The sequence below is a fragment of the Gracilinanus agilis genome, chromosome 1 (genome assembly GCF_016433145.1).
Source record: "Gracilinanus agilis isolate LMUSP501 chromosome 1, AgileGrace, whole genome shotgun sequence".
NCBI lineage: Eukaryota > Metazoa > Chordata > Mammalia > Didelphimorphia > Didelphidae > Gracilinanus > Gracilinanus agilis.
The window spans coordinates 637,602,517-637,619,637 of record NC_058130.1 but is presented as its reverse complement, the minus strand read 5'-3'; the positions used below and the strand labels follow the sequence as shown (position 1 = coordinate 637,619,637).

Below are 17,121 nucleotides of genomic sequence, written 5' to 3'. Positions count from 1 at the left end.
CACTATCATAATCACTCTCAGTACTGAAATTTAGCATTGTTCCATGACCATAGTATTATAAATTATACCACATATGTTAGTTGTTAATGGTGCTAATACATGAAGATAGCACTGTTTTCAGAAGTAGAAGTATGACTTTATAATATAATGGTCAAGAATTCAGGTTGCATTAATGAGTTGGTTTATCAGAGCCAGTTACTTTTTCATTAATCACTCATCCATCACTTTTAACTCAGCTATACTGTTGTTCACTCATTTCAGTTGTGTCCAACGTGGGGTTTTCTTGGCAAAGATATTAAGAGTAGTTTGCATTTTCTTCTCCAGCTCAGTTTATAGATGAAGAAACTAAGTCGGGGTTAAGTGACTTTCCCAGAATCACTTAGCTAGTAGTTCCAGTATCTGAGGTAGGATTTGAACTTACATCTTCCTGACTCCAGGCCTAGCATTCTTTCTGCTTTTCTACCTAGCTGCTTTTTGTCTAGTAGAGACTATTTTGTACAGGAATTTGTTTTATTTTGGCCTATTTCTTTTTTGTTGACCACCCTATGCATTCTATTCACCCCTTCCTCTTCAGTTTCTATGGAGCAGCAGTCATAGAGTCCTATCTATTTTTAACACCTGGCAATCCAGTCTTTCCTTTAAGACCTTTATTGTTGGGGGAAGCCTTTGAAACCTGAGGCAACACACTCCATTTATGGACATTATTAATTATTAATAAGCTTTTCTTATATCCATCCTAAATTTGCTTCTTGGCAATTTCCATTGTTTGTTGCTACTTTTACCTTTGGGGACAAAGGAGAAACAGAGGGAACTAGGTTCCAGGAACCAGATTGTGGCAGGCCTTGAATATCAGGGCTAGGAATTTAACCTTTATGTCTTGAGAAATTTGGAATTGCTGAAGATCCTAGAGTAGTGGAAGAACTTGATAATGGCATTACATTTGACAGTTTTCTCTAACATTGAAGTATAAAATGGGGGTCTGTGGGTGGAGTCAAAATGGTAGAGAAGGTATAGGAACCCATCTGGTTTCCTCCAAATTATCATCCAAAAAGTATTGACATAATACTTCAGAATGAATTCTGGAGCAGCATAACCCACAAAAAGGCACAAAGTGAAGTAATTTTTCAGCCCAAAACAACTTAGAAGGCCAGCACAATGGATCTAGAGTCCTGGGTGGAGATGGAGTGCAGCACACCAGGGTAGGCCCCACCAAAGTTTTGGGCATAGCTGAAGCAGTATCAGAGGCTTCCAGAACATTCAGCCACAGATGTTAAAGGGGTATTGGACAACTGCTCAGAAAGAGATTACAGGGTTCCCTTTACTGCTCTGGGTGCAAGACTCTTTTCTCATTGCCCATATACAAAACCAGATTGCAGGCCCAGGGCTTAGTCACAGGAGGAACAGGAGCATATACCAGTACAAATTCAGCTGCTGGAGAGCAGGGGACTCTCCTCACAGTTCTAAGAGGTAAAGGAGTGGTTGGAGTTACTCATAGACAACCTAGGCAGGCAGAGTATTAAACATATTTCTATATATATCATACCGTTTTGGAAGAACTGAAAGCAAATAGATCCTCAGTGCCAACTCTGAAGGCAACTGCAAAAAAAGAAACTCAACACAGAAGGTTCTTTTGGTGACAACATAGACTGAAACTCAAAAGAAGACAAAAAAAGTCAGGGGGCAGCTGGGTAGCTCAGTGGAGTGAGAGTCAGGCCTAGAGACAGGAGGTCCTAGGTTCAAACCCGGCCTCAGCCACTTCCCAGCTGTGTGACCCTGGGCAAGTCACTTGACCCCCATTGCCCACCCTTACCACTCTTCCACCTATGAGACAATACACCGAAATACAAGGATTAAAAAAAAAAAAAAAGTCAATGCTATTGCATCCATAGCCTCCCAGAAATATATGAACTGCTCTCAAGCCACAAAATGGAAGAGCTCAAAAAGGAAATCAAATAAGAGAGGTAGAAGAAAAATTGGGAAAAGAAATTATGATGATACAGGAAAATAATGAAAAAAGAATCAACAGTTTGGTAAAGGAGGCACAAAAAATACTGAAGAAATTAATAGCTTGAAAAGCAAAATAGGCCAATTAAAGAGGCACAAAAATCCAAAGAAAAGATAAGCTTATTAAAAAGCAGAATTGGTCAAATGGAGAACAATACACAAAAAAGCACTGAAGAGAAAAGCTTCTTGAAAGACAGAATTGGCCCTTTGGGGAAAAAAAGCAAAAATTCACTGAGGAAAAGAACTTTTTACAAAGTAGAATTGTCCAAATGAAAAAGAAGACACAAAAGCTGACTCAAGAAAAATCATGCCTTAAAAAATTAGAATTGGGCAAGAGCTAATGACTCTATGAGACATCAAAGACAAACAAAACCAAAAGAATGAAAAAATAGAAGAAAATGTGAAATAACTCATGGAAAAAATTGACCTAGAAAATAAATCCAGGGAAGATAATTTAGGAATTATTGGACTGCCTGAAACCCATGATAAAAAAAATTAGCTTAGACATCATCTATCAAGAAAAACTGCCCTGATATCTTAGAACAAGAGGACAAACTAGAAATGGAAAGAATCCATTGATTCACCTCCTGAAAAGAAATCCTCAAAGGATAACTCCCAGGAATACTATGGCCAAATCCCCAAACTCCCAAGTTAAGGGGGAAATATTGCAAGTAGCCAAAAAGAAACAATTTAAATATAGTGGAGACATAGTCAGGCTAAAACAAGACTTTGTAGCTTCTACATTAAAGGAATATGCTATTCCAGGGGACAGCAGCTAGAACTTCAACCAAAAATGGTTTATCTAGCAAAATGCTTTTTATTTACCTGAGCATGATCTTTTAGAAGAAATGAATATTCAATGAAATAGGGGATTTTCAAACATTCCTGATAAAAAGACCAGAGCTGAATGGAAAATTTGACTCTCAAGTAGAAGACTCAGGAGAATCATAAAAAAAAGGTAAACAGGAAAGAGAAATCAAAAGACATTCAATGAATTCAAACTGTGTATATTGCTACATGGGGAGATGATTCTTGTAACATCAAAATAACTTTGACATTATTAGGCCAAATAGAAGGAATATACATAGAGGGCAAGGATGTGAGTTGAATATGATGGGATGATATACATTTTTTTTAAATTGAGGCATGAGAAAGAGAAATGCCCTAGGAGAAAGGGGAAGGGAAAAATAGAATGAGGTGAATTATTACACATAAGAAAAGCATGAAAGAGCATTGACAATGGAGGGGAAGATGGTGGAGGTGGGGAAGAGAACATGTGAGTCTTACTATCAACAGAATTCACTCAGTGAGGGAAGAAAACACATAATCATTTGGGTATAGAAAAAGATTTTACCTTTCCAGAAAACAGGAGCAGAAGGATATAAGAGAAGGAGAGGGGTATGACTGATAGAAAAGATGGCAAATTGAGGGAAGTGGAAGTCAAAAATTAAATAGAATTGAAAGTAATACACAATAATTATAATGGTGCAAAGAAAATTACAGATTTCTCTTAAAGGCTTCGTTTCTCAAATGCATAGAGAAATGAGTTGAATATATTAGAATACAAGTCATTTCTCAATTAATAAATGACCAAAGGATATGAACAGACAGTTCTCAAAGTAATTAAAAGTCTGTAGTCATGCAAAAAATGCTCTAAATCACTATTATTTAGAGAAACACGAATTAAAACAACTCTGAGATACTACTCTACACCTATAAGTTTGGCAGATTATGACAGAAAAGGAAAATGACAAAACTTGGGAAAGCTGGGTCACTAATACACTGTTGGGAGAGTTGTGAACTGATTCCACCATTTCAAAGAGAACATATCCTTTGACCCATTGATACCAGTATTATCCCAAACAGATAAAAAAGGGGGGAAGGACATATATGTACCAAAATATTTAAAGCAGCTTTTTGTGGGGGGCAAAGACTTAGAAAGTAAAGTGTCCATCAATTGGGGAATGGCTGGATAAGTTATAGCATATGCAATGGAAATCTATTATACTATAAAAAATGACAAGCAAGAGGAGCTCAGAAAACCTGAAAAAATTTACACAAACTGAAGCAGAGTGAAATAAGCAGTATTAGGAGAACATTGTACAGTGGCAGGAATACTTTGCAATGAAAAACTGTACATAACAGCTCTTCTCAGCAATGCAGTGGTCTAAAACTAACCCAGAGGACTCATGATAAAAAAAAAGCCATCTTTTTCCAGAGAAAAAGAACTGAGTCTAAGTCCAACAAGCTATTTTCATTTTCTTGATTTATTTTTCCTCTTTGAGTTTCTTTCCACAAAAGGATTAATACAGGAAAATGTTTTACATGATTGCACATGTAAAATCTGTATGAGACTGCTAACCATCTTAAGTGGAGTTGGAGGGAAGGAGAGAATTCAAGAGCCAATATTCTTTGAAAAATATTGAAAACTTTTTATATGTAATTGGGGAAAAATTAAATTAAAGTTGTAAAAAAGAAGTATAAAATGAAGTTGAGATGGAAATAAATTGAATAATGGAATCAATGATCAAATTGGGTTTGGAGGCAGAAAGATCCATTAGGAGGTTATTACAATAGACAAGATAAGATAAAAAGCTCTGAACTGGGGTGGTTCTGGCTTCTATGGTGAATAAAAGGATTTGGACCTGAGAGATATTTAAGAGGGACAATCAGCAAAATTTGGTAATTGATGCAATATGGGGAATAATGGATAAAGAAGATAATTAAGATTGTAAGCCCAAGTGCCTGGAGGAATCATGATGCTGTTTACAGAGATGTCAAAGTAGGTATCATAAAGTAAGTGTAATACAAAGTAAAGAAGGAGGTGAGTCAAAGATAACACCAAAGTTGAAACATGAAAGACTGAGTGAATGGTGACGTAAATGATAAAAATAGTGAATAGAGAAAGAATTAAGAGTTTTCTTTGGGTGGAATGGGGGTGGGAGGGGAGGTTGGGAAGGATTATATGCTTGGTCAGGACATGTTAAATATGTATACCACCCCACTGTGTAGAGTTATTGAGTAAGAAGGAAAGAAGAGAGGAAGGGAGGGAGGAATGAATGAATGAATGAATGGATGGATGGATGGATGGATGGATGGATGAAGGTTTGTCATGGGGAAAGTCACAAAATTTACTTTTGCTAAGGAGACACAAAGTTTTCTGCTCGGCTAGCTGTCCCAGGAAAGTAAAGAAAGGAGAATGTGATAAACAGAAGAGGAAAAGAGAGGGGAAGCATCACAGGGTCTAGATAATGAATATGGAGTAATGACTACCTGTAAACTCTTCTTTATATCAATTTAAACATTCAATATGCCTCATTTCCTTCTGGCATAGATTGCAATGCTATTGGCAAAGATGGCAGAAAACGGGGTAGTCTTTGTTAGAGAAGTTAAAGGAAGATAGGCACACTAGTGCATTGTTGATAGAACTGTGAATCAGTCTGACCATCTTGGAATACAGTTTGGAACTATGTAAATAAACTAACTAAAATGTCCATACCCTTTGTCCCAAAGAGATCATTGGTAATAAAGCCATCTTAAGCACTAGAATAACAGTACTTTTTGTAGAAACAAAGTAAATGCCCATTATTGGGGAATGGCTATCCAAATTGTGGTATATGAAAATAGTGGAATATTACTGTGTTGTAAAGTAAAAAACCAATGAATATGATAAATATGGAGAAGAATGAAGAGTTATATTTTATGATGCAGAATGAAGTAAGCTGAGCCAAGATAACAATAGATATGACTGTAATGTAGACAGAAAGAACCACCACAAGACAACTAAACATAAATGTTGCAAAATGACAAAGAACAAATATGACCCTAAAGAAAGAGTTGAGACATCCTTGCCTACTCCCTTGCAAAGGAGTGGAAGATTCAGGAGTATGCAACATTGCATTTGTGTTATTCTTTTTGGTGTCTTAATCAGTTTTGCTGATTTTTTTCCTTCATTTTCTTTTTAAAATATTGTTATATGGGGTGATTCTCTGGGAAGAAGGAAGAAGGACACTGGCAGAAATTCTGATCATATAAAAGACTAAAGGGCAGTTGGAGTTCAAATCTGCTCTCAGACACTAGCTATGTGACCTTGGTCAAGTCATTTCACCCTATTTGCCTCAGTTTCTTCACCTGTAAAGTGAGCTGGAAAGAAAATGGAAAACTGCTTCAGTAACTTTGCCAAAAAAAAACCAAAACAAAACCCCAAATGGGGTCACAGAGTTGGCCATGACTAAAACTAGTGAACATACAATAACAACACCACCATTAACGATGACAACATTTTTTAAAACAAAAATAATACTGTGTTTGAGCAACAACAATCAAAAAAGTTTGAGAACTCCTGATTAAGATCCAGTATACTTTTGAGGGTATTGCAGGAAGAGGAGAATGCTGGGGCATGGATCTTGATTTCTCTAGTAGGGAGAATTCCCGAATGAAGAAATCTCTCCACTGATGCAGGTTGACACTTTCTCCTAAACAGCCATAGAGAGTTGTCTGATACAAAGAGGCTAAGTGAGAACACAGCTATCAGTGGTCGGGGGCAAACGTGAACCCTTTTCAGGTTCAAGACCAGTTCTCGTTCTATCACACCACACTGCTAATAGAGCTTCTTTAAACTTTTAAAAAATTATAAATTCTATAATATTTAACTAAAATAGTAAGTCAGATTAATATACACAAGGGTCAAAATCTCCCTCCATCTTGACCTTTTAACAAGGCAGAACTAAACAAAATAAACCACAAATGAAAAAGTGTTCAGTTTTCTTTTGCAGTTCTACATGATATTCTCCCACCTTTTCTTTCTTTCTCTCCCTGGCCAGGGTATATGCAGTTCCGGGTCAGCTGATTTCACTCAGCATCATCCCCTTTTTGTCTGTCCACATTTCCATACATCATTCCCTCATGTGCTTTGTATTTATTTTTCCTCAAGGAAATTTTTAATGTTTCCTTTCATGTCCCATAGATGAAGTGTCTGTAATTTCATGAGTGTGCAGAATTGGAATGGGAGAACATCCTCTACCAATACAAATGCAGCCCTTCTGTGACAGTGGATAAGTTAGAGGACACAAAAGGCTGGAGTGACAAAGTCAAGGTCACCTAGCTAGTGCCAGAGGCAGGATGGAACCCAGGTTTCCACTATCCTCATGTTGCTTCTTTTATGCTTCATAGATACCATAATAGCAGTATGATAATAATAGTAATTCACATTTATATAACACTTTAAGATTTTCATTTAGAAATAGAAGTAACCTTGGAGAACATCTATTCCAATTCTGTTTTTTTACCTGTGAGGAAATGAGGTTCTAAAAGTAGTTATTCATAGCACATAGAATTAAATTTTACTCTCAGACAAAATCAGGTAATAGATAAAATTCCTTTGAAACACAGAAGTTTTTAAGATAAAACTAATTCTATATTCTGGGAGATATACTACAGAAAAAAAATTTCTTGACCTAAATGAAATATATGACTGAAATAACCAGTGAAACACTGATCTCTCTAAAACTCAGACTAACTATCTAAACTGAGCTTCCTAGTCTTCAAATTAAAGATAGTCACGGTAAAAGTTTGTCAGAGTACAACTGTTGTAATCTTGATGAAATTCTTTAGATGCAAAGATGGCTGCAGGCCTCTGGTCCAAAGACAGAGGTTCTTTCAGGATCTGGCTCTCATTCACTCTTAATGAAGAAACCTCTCAGACTCAGGAATCCAGAGCTCACAAGATATCTGGGAGATGTTAACTGGAACAGGGATAGGCAAGATCTCAGTTCTTCTCACTGATTAGACTGCAGGATCTCTGGGTATCAGGAAAGCAAATCTCCTCATACTAACTGCTACAGGAAGTGACCTCTCCACTCTCTTGCTCAAAAAGGAAAAACAGAACCTCAACAGTTTTTAGTCCTTGGATTTATATGTTCCCCAGATTCTTGAATTGCCCCTTCAATGCCATGTGTGTGCCCAAACCCTTTTGCCAACCTTTTACTATGCTTGCAAAGTTGTAAACCCCTTATTCTTATTCTCCCTTACATAACTATAGCAGATCTTTGGTTTCAGCCCATGTATTAGTCTCTAGTTATTTCAAAGTACTGAATAATATCTTGTCAGTATGCTCCCTGTGCTGAAGCAGATTATAACTCCTTATTCTCTAGTAGAGAGTGTTCATAAATTGTTGTGGCCAAAAATATTAATCATTTAATGGCCAGACTTTTGAGCCTTGAATGACAGAAATACATTCTATTGCCAGGCCTATATACTTCAACCCTTTCCAGTCTGGCTTCTACTAAACTTTATTTCATACCATACTCCTTAACAAATTCTGTGTTCCAGCCAAATTGGACTACTAGCATTTCTCCAAGCATGATACTCTCTTTTCTGCCTCCATATTTTTTACTAAACTTGTCCAATGACCAAAATGTACTCCATTTTCATCTCCACCTCACAGAATCTTGTTTTTCTTCAGGGCTCAATTTAGGTTCTTCTGTAAGCTGAACCTTCCTGGAATCCCCCAATTGTTAGTTCTTTATCTCTCCTAAATTTTCCATTTGCCTTTTCTTTGTGCCTCTGTGACTTGAGTATATGTTCAGTAAAATATAATATTCTTCAAGGAAAAGATTTTTGTTTTGACCTTGAGCTCCCAGTGCCTTCTACTTAGAAGGCACATAATAATTGTTTGTGGAATTGTATTGAATTGTATTGAACATTCCTTTGGCACTTAGCCTTTACGAACCTAGCACCACCTCTTACTCCAGTGAGATGTTAGAAAAGGACTTTGTAATATAAGAAATGTGTTGACTAACTAATTGTATTGTAGGTAAGGAGAGAAAAGCTAAGCTGAATATAAACACTTGACATTTGTTTTGGTCCTCCATAGGATAACAACTCCTATATCCCTCTTCAACTCTCATGTTCTAACAATCCAAATAAAAACTATTAAAATTCCCTACTCAAACCACACATCTAAAGATCCAGTAATATAAAGGATTATATTTATTATAGAGAATTACACTTGCTATAGACAGCCTTGGCATCAGCCTGTTTTTATCTCTGAATCATACAGAGTGAGAACGAGATTTTTACAATGTATTCAATTTAACAAAATTCCATGAGAGTAAAACAATTTGTACATCCCTTGGAGTTTGTTGTGACTAGATTTTACCTTTATTTAATGATGACTTTTTGGCTGAGAAAATATTATTACAAACAAATTTCTTACTAGGCTCATAAATTAGAGACTTTAAACTAGAAGAGAACTTAGAGGTAATCAAATTTAGTCCCCTTCATTTTACACATGAGAAAATTGAGGCCCAGAGATCTTAAGTGTTTTGAATTGTCTAAGGTCACATGTATAGTTTGGGCTCAATGTATAGTGTGGCTCATCAAACCAATATAACCTTGGAACCTTCTGCCACAGGTCAGGTACAAGGAGCCTGAATGAACATTTGGGAGGGAGATGTCTTTAAAATTTTTTTATCTCATGTTTCTCTAGAGCTACTACTTCAATTCTGTTTTGCTCACAAAGCACAGCACCTTTTTTGATGTGGGCATGTTATACTGGATAGCCCTGTGCCAGTCTCTCCCATGTCTCGCAATTGATATCAAGATTCTTCAGAGTCTTTTATACATTGAGCCCAAAATAATGATGGCATTTTGGGGCCTCTTTAAATGCAAAGGACAACAACCAACTATTATGGATAAATGTAGGGTAAAAAGTAATTTTAAATAACTTGGCTTGAAAAATAATTTTCAATTCAATTTAGTATACATTAAATATCTAATCTAACATATGGTGCTAGGGATTAGGGATATAAAGACAAAAATAAAATATTGCATACCTTCAAGGAACTTGGCCTCTAATATGGGGAGTGGAGGAAAGGAAAGGAATATAGCATATCAAGTAAATTCCAAGGATAAATTTAATGCAGATAAATTAATCGCAAGGAATTTTAGGAGAAAAAAATATACTAATCACTTGGTGAAAGGCAAGGTAAAGATCATGAAATACCTCAGGGAGGGTGGTACCTGAGATAAGGCTGCAAGGCTGGTGATTCTGAGGGACAGAGGAGAAGAGTGAGTTCCTTGCATACATGGAGAACAGCCTCATATAGTCACAAAAAGATGAGGAATGGGGGGTAGCTGGGTAGCTCAGTGGATTAAGGGCCAGGCCTAGAGATGGGAGGTCCTAGGTTCAAATCTGGCCTCAGGCACTTCCCAGCTGTGTGACCCTGGGCAAGTCACTTGACCCCCATTACCTACCCTTACTACTCTTCTGCCTTGCAGCCAATACAAAGTATTGGCTCCAAGATGAAAGGTAAGGGTTTAAAAAAAAAAAAAAGATGAGGAATGACATATTCAGTTTAAGCAACAATTAGTTTGCCAATATTGACTAGAAAATATGATGCCTAAAGATAAGTAAAATGAAATAAGAAAGGTAGATGGGAGCCTGAGTGAAAGGTTTTGAATGCCAGACTAAAAAGTTTGTATTTAGTTGCTAGTGTCAGTAGGAAACTAACAGAGATTTTTGAAGTAGGAGGTTGAAATGGAGATATCTGTGTTTTTTTTTAAACCCTTAACTTCTGTGTATTGACCTATAGGTGGAAGAGGGTAGGCAATGGGGGTCAAGTGACTTGCCCAGGGTCACACACCTGGGAAGTGTCTGAGGCCGGATTTGAACCTAGGACCTCCCATCTCTAGGCCTGGCTCTCAATCCACTGAGCTACCTAGCTGCCCCTGATATCTGTGTTTTAATAATGTCAACATAGCACCTATGTGGAGGATGGATTGAAGAAGAAAAGATTCTGAAAGCAGAGAAATCAGATAAGAGATTATTATAACAGGTTAGATGATAGGTGATAAGAATTTTACTCGTAATATAGAATTTGTTTGAATGGAGAGGAGACAGAAGTGAATCAAGACAGAGTTTGGAATCAATAAGACCTAGTAATTAATTAGATATAAAATGTGGAGAACAAAGAATTGAGGGTGACTACAAAGTTGCAAATCTGAATGACTGGAAGGATAGTTGTGTCCTCCACAGAAATAAATAGGAAGACTTGGAAGAGATACAAGTTTGGAAGAAAATATGAGTTCCATTTTAGACACATTGAGTTTGAGATATCAGTGTCAGTTCAAATCCTTTTGGAGACATCCAGCAGACAGTTGGCAGTGCGGTACTGGCTGGAATTTGGGGGAGTATGTAGGGCTGAAGTATTGATTTGGAAGTCATCTGCATAGAAATGATAAACCAGTGGGAGATATGGAATCTCTAAGTGAAAGAGGAGAAAGAAAAGAAGAGGACCTAGGATTGAGTTTAAGTGAACATCCATGCTTAGATGGAAGATGGTAAGAGATGGAAGATGAACCATTAAAGGAAACTTAGAGGGAGCTGTCAGGCAGATAGGAGAGCCAATAACACATTAGCCTAAAGAGTAAATAGGAGGATGGTGTAGGGTCATGGACATAGAATTGGAAGAGACCTCAGAGATCATTTAGTTCAACCCTTTAATTTTACATATGAGGAAACTGAGGCCAAGAGAAGGGAAATGATTTGTCAGAGGTCACACAGTAGTAGTAAGGCTACTAAGTAACAGTCTCAGAAATTGCAGAGACATTAACTAGAGTAAGGACCAAGAAAAGACTGTCACTTTTAGCATTTTGGAGATTTTGGTCACCCTGAAGGTAATAGTTTCAATTGAGTAATAAGTTGGAAGCCAGATTACAAGGGAAAACTAAGATTGAAATGTATATTGCTAAATCAGTCAGTCATTCAAAAAGCATTTTGTATTTCTGTTGGTGGGAATGATCTCTGTGGATTATTATAAACACTGTTAATTATGGTTGCTTTTTGATTATCTTAACTGTTTTGATGGAGGAGTCAGTGTGTGTGGTGGGGATATATTGAGAAATTACTAACATTAAAATTTTTTCAAAAACAATTTTAAAGAGGGGGCAGCTGCTGGGTGTCTCAGTGGATTGAAAGCTAGGCCTAGAGACAGGAGGTTCTGAATTCAAATTCTGGCCTTGGCACTTCCTAGCTGTGTGACCCTGGGAAGTCACTTAACCCCTATTGCCTATCCTTACCACTCTTCTGCCTTACAACCAATACACAGTATTGATTCTAAGAAGATAAGGGTTTAAAAAATTTTTTTAAGATAAGGGACATTAGATAAAGAAAGGCAATGAATATTTAAAAAAAAACCTATCCTAGGTATTTAGTTGTGGAAGGGAGCAGCAATGTAATAGATTTAGAAATGCAAGGAACCTTAAAGGACATCTAGACATTCCATATTTTCCAGAAGAGCATACTAAGTCCCAGAGAAGTTAAGTGGTTTATCTTAAATCTTGCCAGGTATTGTCAGAGGCAGAATTTAAATTCAAATCCTTTAAAGCTAATTTGGTTTCCACTTTTACTAGACTGACTACAGGGCAATAGTTAGAAGTCAAGCTTTTAACAAAAGATATGAGTATATTTATTAGGAGCAGACAGGGAGCCACTGAAGAGAGTTTGAATCTCAGAGAAAGAAGGGAATGATTGATGGCGCAAACTCCTGGAGCAGAGGTGAAGTGATGGATAAGAAGTAAAAGCATGGGAAAAGGGTTGGCCTTGGCAAGGAAATGAATCACCTTTTTCTCAGACTTTACTTAGCAGAGAAGCAGATAGCAAGATGGGGGCATGTGTGTGATAATGAATAAGAGTTTGAGGTACATAGTAGGAGAAAGTAGAAAACTAATAGTGACCCCTATTGACCTTTCTATATATCTGCCTACCTATAGTAGTAGGAGTCAAGATCTTCTGCCAAGGTAGCTTGAAGAAAAAAATAAAGTTTATAAAAGACATTTTGGAGATTACTATATAGAGTCCATTAGTAAAGATTGAAAGGATTGCTATACAGGAGTTAGGATTTGCTTGAGATTAAATAACTTGGATTTTTGCTGCAGAAGGTAGAAAACAAAACCAAGAGATCATTATACACACAGTTGACAACAGATTTTAGTAGTGATTAACTATAGAAATATTAGCTACTCTGATCAATACAATGATCCAAGAAAATTCCAAAGAACTCATAATGAAAAAAATACTACGTCTGTAGAGAGCTAGGTGTAGAGAACTGATCAACTCAGTGAAAATTGAAATATTATTTTTTACTTTATTTTTTTGCTATTTTTTGTAACATGACTAATACGAAATATGTTTTGCATGATTTCACTTCAATAATTGATTTATTGCTTGCTTACTTTCTTGGTGTATTGAAGAAGGGCAGGAGAGAGGGAGAGAATTTGGAACTCAATTTAAAAAAGAATGTTAAAAATAGTAATTTTCAAAATAACCTAAATTTTTATTGGACACAGTTGTTCACAGTTATGTGACTTCCTCAAAGTGTTCAATGATACATAAGCAGAAGTAGAATAGGTACATGATGCTAGTAACATAGGATAGAGTGAATGAGAAAATGATAGAAAATAGCATATATTCAATTTGTCAACTGTAATGTCAGGCCTGTGAAGAGTAGACAAGGATGCTGGAGCAGATATGAAGAAGTTAGAGAGGAGAAACAAAGAGTGGGTGAACTGGAAAAGACCAACAATAGTCCAAGATTATTGAGGTAACACAGTTATAGTTTATGGTGAAATTATAGTTTTTACCTTCCCTCTGGGAGGTTGAGGTAGAATGAGATATATCATGGTATTTGAAGTTGATGAAGTCTATGTATATATTGGAGTCTTTGAGAATGAGGGCAAGGGTTAGGGTGCTTTTACAATGCCAAATCTTTAGAAGAAAGTGGCTTGTTATATATTTTGGAACCAAGATTTTTTTTTCCTATTTTAAATGGCTAATTCAGTCAAAGAAAATTATTGTTATCTAGCATTAAGACACATTTGCTTTTTAGAGATATTGGATTATGGTGACTGTATATAATTAAACCCATTTATTTTTAGGTAATGTTCTGCTAGACATGAGAAAATCAGCAGGGAATTATCATGTTAACTATTTTTTCCACCCTCTCCCCCATCACTTATTCAGAAATATTTACTCTCACATAGAAACTTATTGGTTGCTAGTTTATAGTCGTGTCTATCTTAATCAAGGACTGATAAGTCTTGTTTCTTTTTAACCTTTTGGTTCCTACTGATTATTGCTCATTTTGCTACTTATCAGCACCTTTGTGAAAGGATGACCTCTTAGAAAGAAAACAATAATTATGAGTTTCATTTCTTTTCTGTGTATGTTCTATTTGCAGAATTTATTTAAGACCCTGAATAAAAACTATTCAAGTAACAGAAATTTGAAGCTTTTTTCTTGCTGCTTTCCTTGATTTGAATATTCAGATCAGTGACCCTTATAAATTCCTGTCCTCTCAATTCCTTAAATCCTTTATTACTGTTATCTTCCCTTTCACCTTGCATCCATTTCCCACAGGACTTATTCTTTAAGGACTATTCTATCCCTCAGAACTACCTAGCCTTCAACATTCTGGATTATGAATTTCTCCTCATTGGTCATCACCCTCTTTATCTTTTGGCCCACTAAGTCATTCCTCCTGATCCTGTTCTTTGGCACAGGTTAGGTTCTAAGGTTCCTCGATCTTTCTCTGTTTTCTCAGTCCATTATCTGTCTTTTGATATTACTTCCCACTCCATCTTGATACCATGGTTGTTAATTTCTCTTCTCAAAATTGGGTCCCTTGTCCTCTTGTTCTTCTTCCAAACTACCAATCTCTATCACTGGATAATCACTACCATCTATATGCTTACTATCAAGGAATGGAACACTGCTATAGACAAGGAACTATACTATTAGATCTGTGACTGATATATACTACATGAGCATAATTGGGCTTTCACTGCTGCATGGAAGTCCTTTTATTCATGTCTTATTGACTCTCCTTAGACTGATAATATTATTCACCCCATTCCTCAGGCACTCTCAACTCAAAAACCAACCTTGCTTTACTGAGAAAATACTGACTAGCCATTATGAGAGCCCTCTTATCTGATTTCCATAATACTTCAATGCCTCTGTTTTTTCAAGTATCTACTTTTCTTTCCCTCTGGTCTCTGAGGATGAGGGACTCCTTCCTTGAAAAGACAAATCTTTGTACCTTTTCTTTCTTCTCCCATTTCTTTCTGGACCTTGTCCAATTGATGGACACTAGATCTATATTTTATTGTTATAAAGAATTCTTGGATGAGAAAACTCAACTGTAAATGCAACTTACAGTTTTAAGACACTCAGAGTATAAATGACTTCCTGAAGGTTCCACAGATAAAATTGTGTCCAAATCTTCCTGATTTTGAGGCCAGCTCTCTTCTCTGGTATGTAATACTTCCTCTCCTCTTTCTTGTTATTTTCCTTGTAAGTTTTTAATCTAGAAGCAATGGGGTAAAAATTGTAACAACAAAAAAAATTTAGGGGAATACAAAAGTGGAAAGAGTTGCCTTAGGAAAAATAACTCCAGGATATTGGAGAGGACATTTCTGTTTAAGTACAAATTGGATTAGGTGACCTTTGAGAGCACTTACAAAGCTCAATGTCCATGATTCTGTGAAATATTACATATAAGGCACTCTGCTAATGGTCTCTAAAAGTTTTTTGCTTACAATCCCTACTAATAAAAATTATTGTATGCATAGACCCTAAGTCAATGTACATTTATAAATTAGTGTGCTATGGTACTAATTCATGTACCTTATGAAACAATATAAATTTTAAAAGAATGTTATGAAGAAAAGAGATTTTCCAAAGACTTGTAAATCCAAATGGGAGAAATGGATTATTGGCTGTATTTATTATATCTTGATGCCATTTTTCAATCCCATCCACTGACTATGCACATATTTTTGTCAAAATTTTATTAGTAAATGCCCATCTTCTTGTTGCCAATCAGTTAATCTTTCAAACTCACTGGAAGGTGTTACATTTTTATTTCATTTTTTTAACAAGTGGATTTAAAACCCATCAAAACACTAAAATACTACAAGAGATTATTAGACAGTTTTAGGTTAGAATCTACATATCCTAAGAAACCCCTTCCAGTTCCCAAGATTTTTTTATCCTATGATTTATCATAGTAGTTTTGGGTCTCTTGCTTTTATAGTTAGACAGGTATTAGAATTAAAAGATCCATAGAACCAATTGTTAATAATATAATTAGGGGATAATGCAGTTATTTTTGCTGGTTTTGTCTTTTTAGTCTGACTTTGTTTTAGTCATTCCCTATTTGGCATTCTTACCTGAGTATGCTTTTAAAAAACTGAAACATTAATATTTTAATGTTGAGTAGCATTCTTAAAATGTTTAGTTGGAGAAGAAAGTATATATCGACAATTATTCATTTATGCAAACCCAATTCACTTGACACAAGAAGGTGCTATTATTTTTACAATAACATTAATTCTAAATGTTAATTGGTGGTAAAAAGACTAAAGAAGATAGCTAATGTAGCATAATTATCCCATGAATGCCAGTGATTCTTATACTCAGGAGAGAGATGCAAGATAAACAAGGTTGTTGTGTATTTCCTTAAAGTTTTTGGTAAATATTTTCAACAGTCTCTTAACTGCTAAACTCAAAGACCTTTTCTTAATCTTGTTTTACTTGACATTTTTGTAACATTTAATACAGTCATCCACTTCTTCCTTCTGTGTACTCTCTTCTCTTTCCTAGACTTCCCTGACATTGTTCTCTTTTTTTACTTTCTTTCTTCTTCTTTCCATCTGGCTGAGAACTCCTCAGTTTTCTTTGCTGGTTCACCTTCCTTCTCCCACCCATTTGGCTCTGTCCTACGTCCACTTCTTTCTCTTTCTCCTCTCTAGGTGATCTCATTAATTCCATAGAGTCTGATTATCATCTCTATGTAAATAACTCTCTTATCTTCTGTAAATCAACTTCTTTTTTCCCTCTCCAAACCCATCTCACATCATCAACTATTTTCTGAATATCTTTATGTATAGGATTTGTTTTACCTGTTGACATCCCAAAGTCTACATATCCAAAACTGAACTTAATATATTTCCCTCTTTTTGTGGTGTCAAAACTGAACTTAATATATTTCCCTCTTTTTGTGGTGGATATTCATTCAGATTCACAATCTTGGAGTCATCCGTGACAATTCATTC

The 17,121-nt window shown here is 36.0% G+C and overlaps 1 protein-coding gene across 1 annotated transcript in view; it reads left to right on the top strand.

Annotated features, from left to right (window-relative positions):
- Nucleotides 1–17,121, top strand: part of STK3 (serine/threonine kinase 3) — a 524,086-nt gene that overhangs the window by 308,972 nt on the left and 197,993 nt on the right. The window lies entirely within an intron of this gene.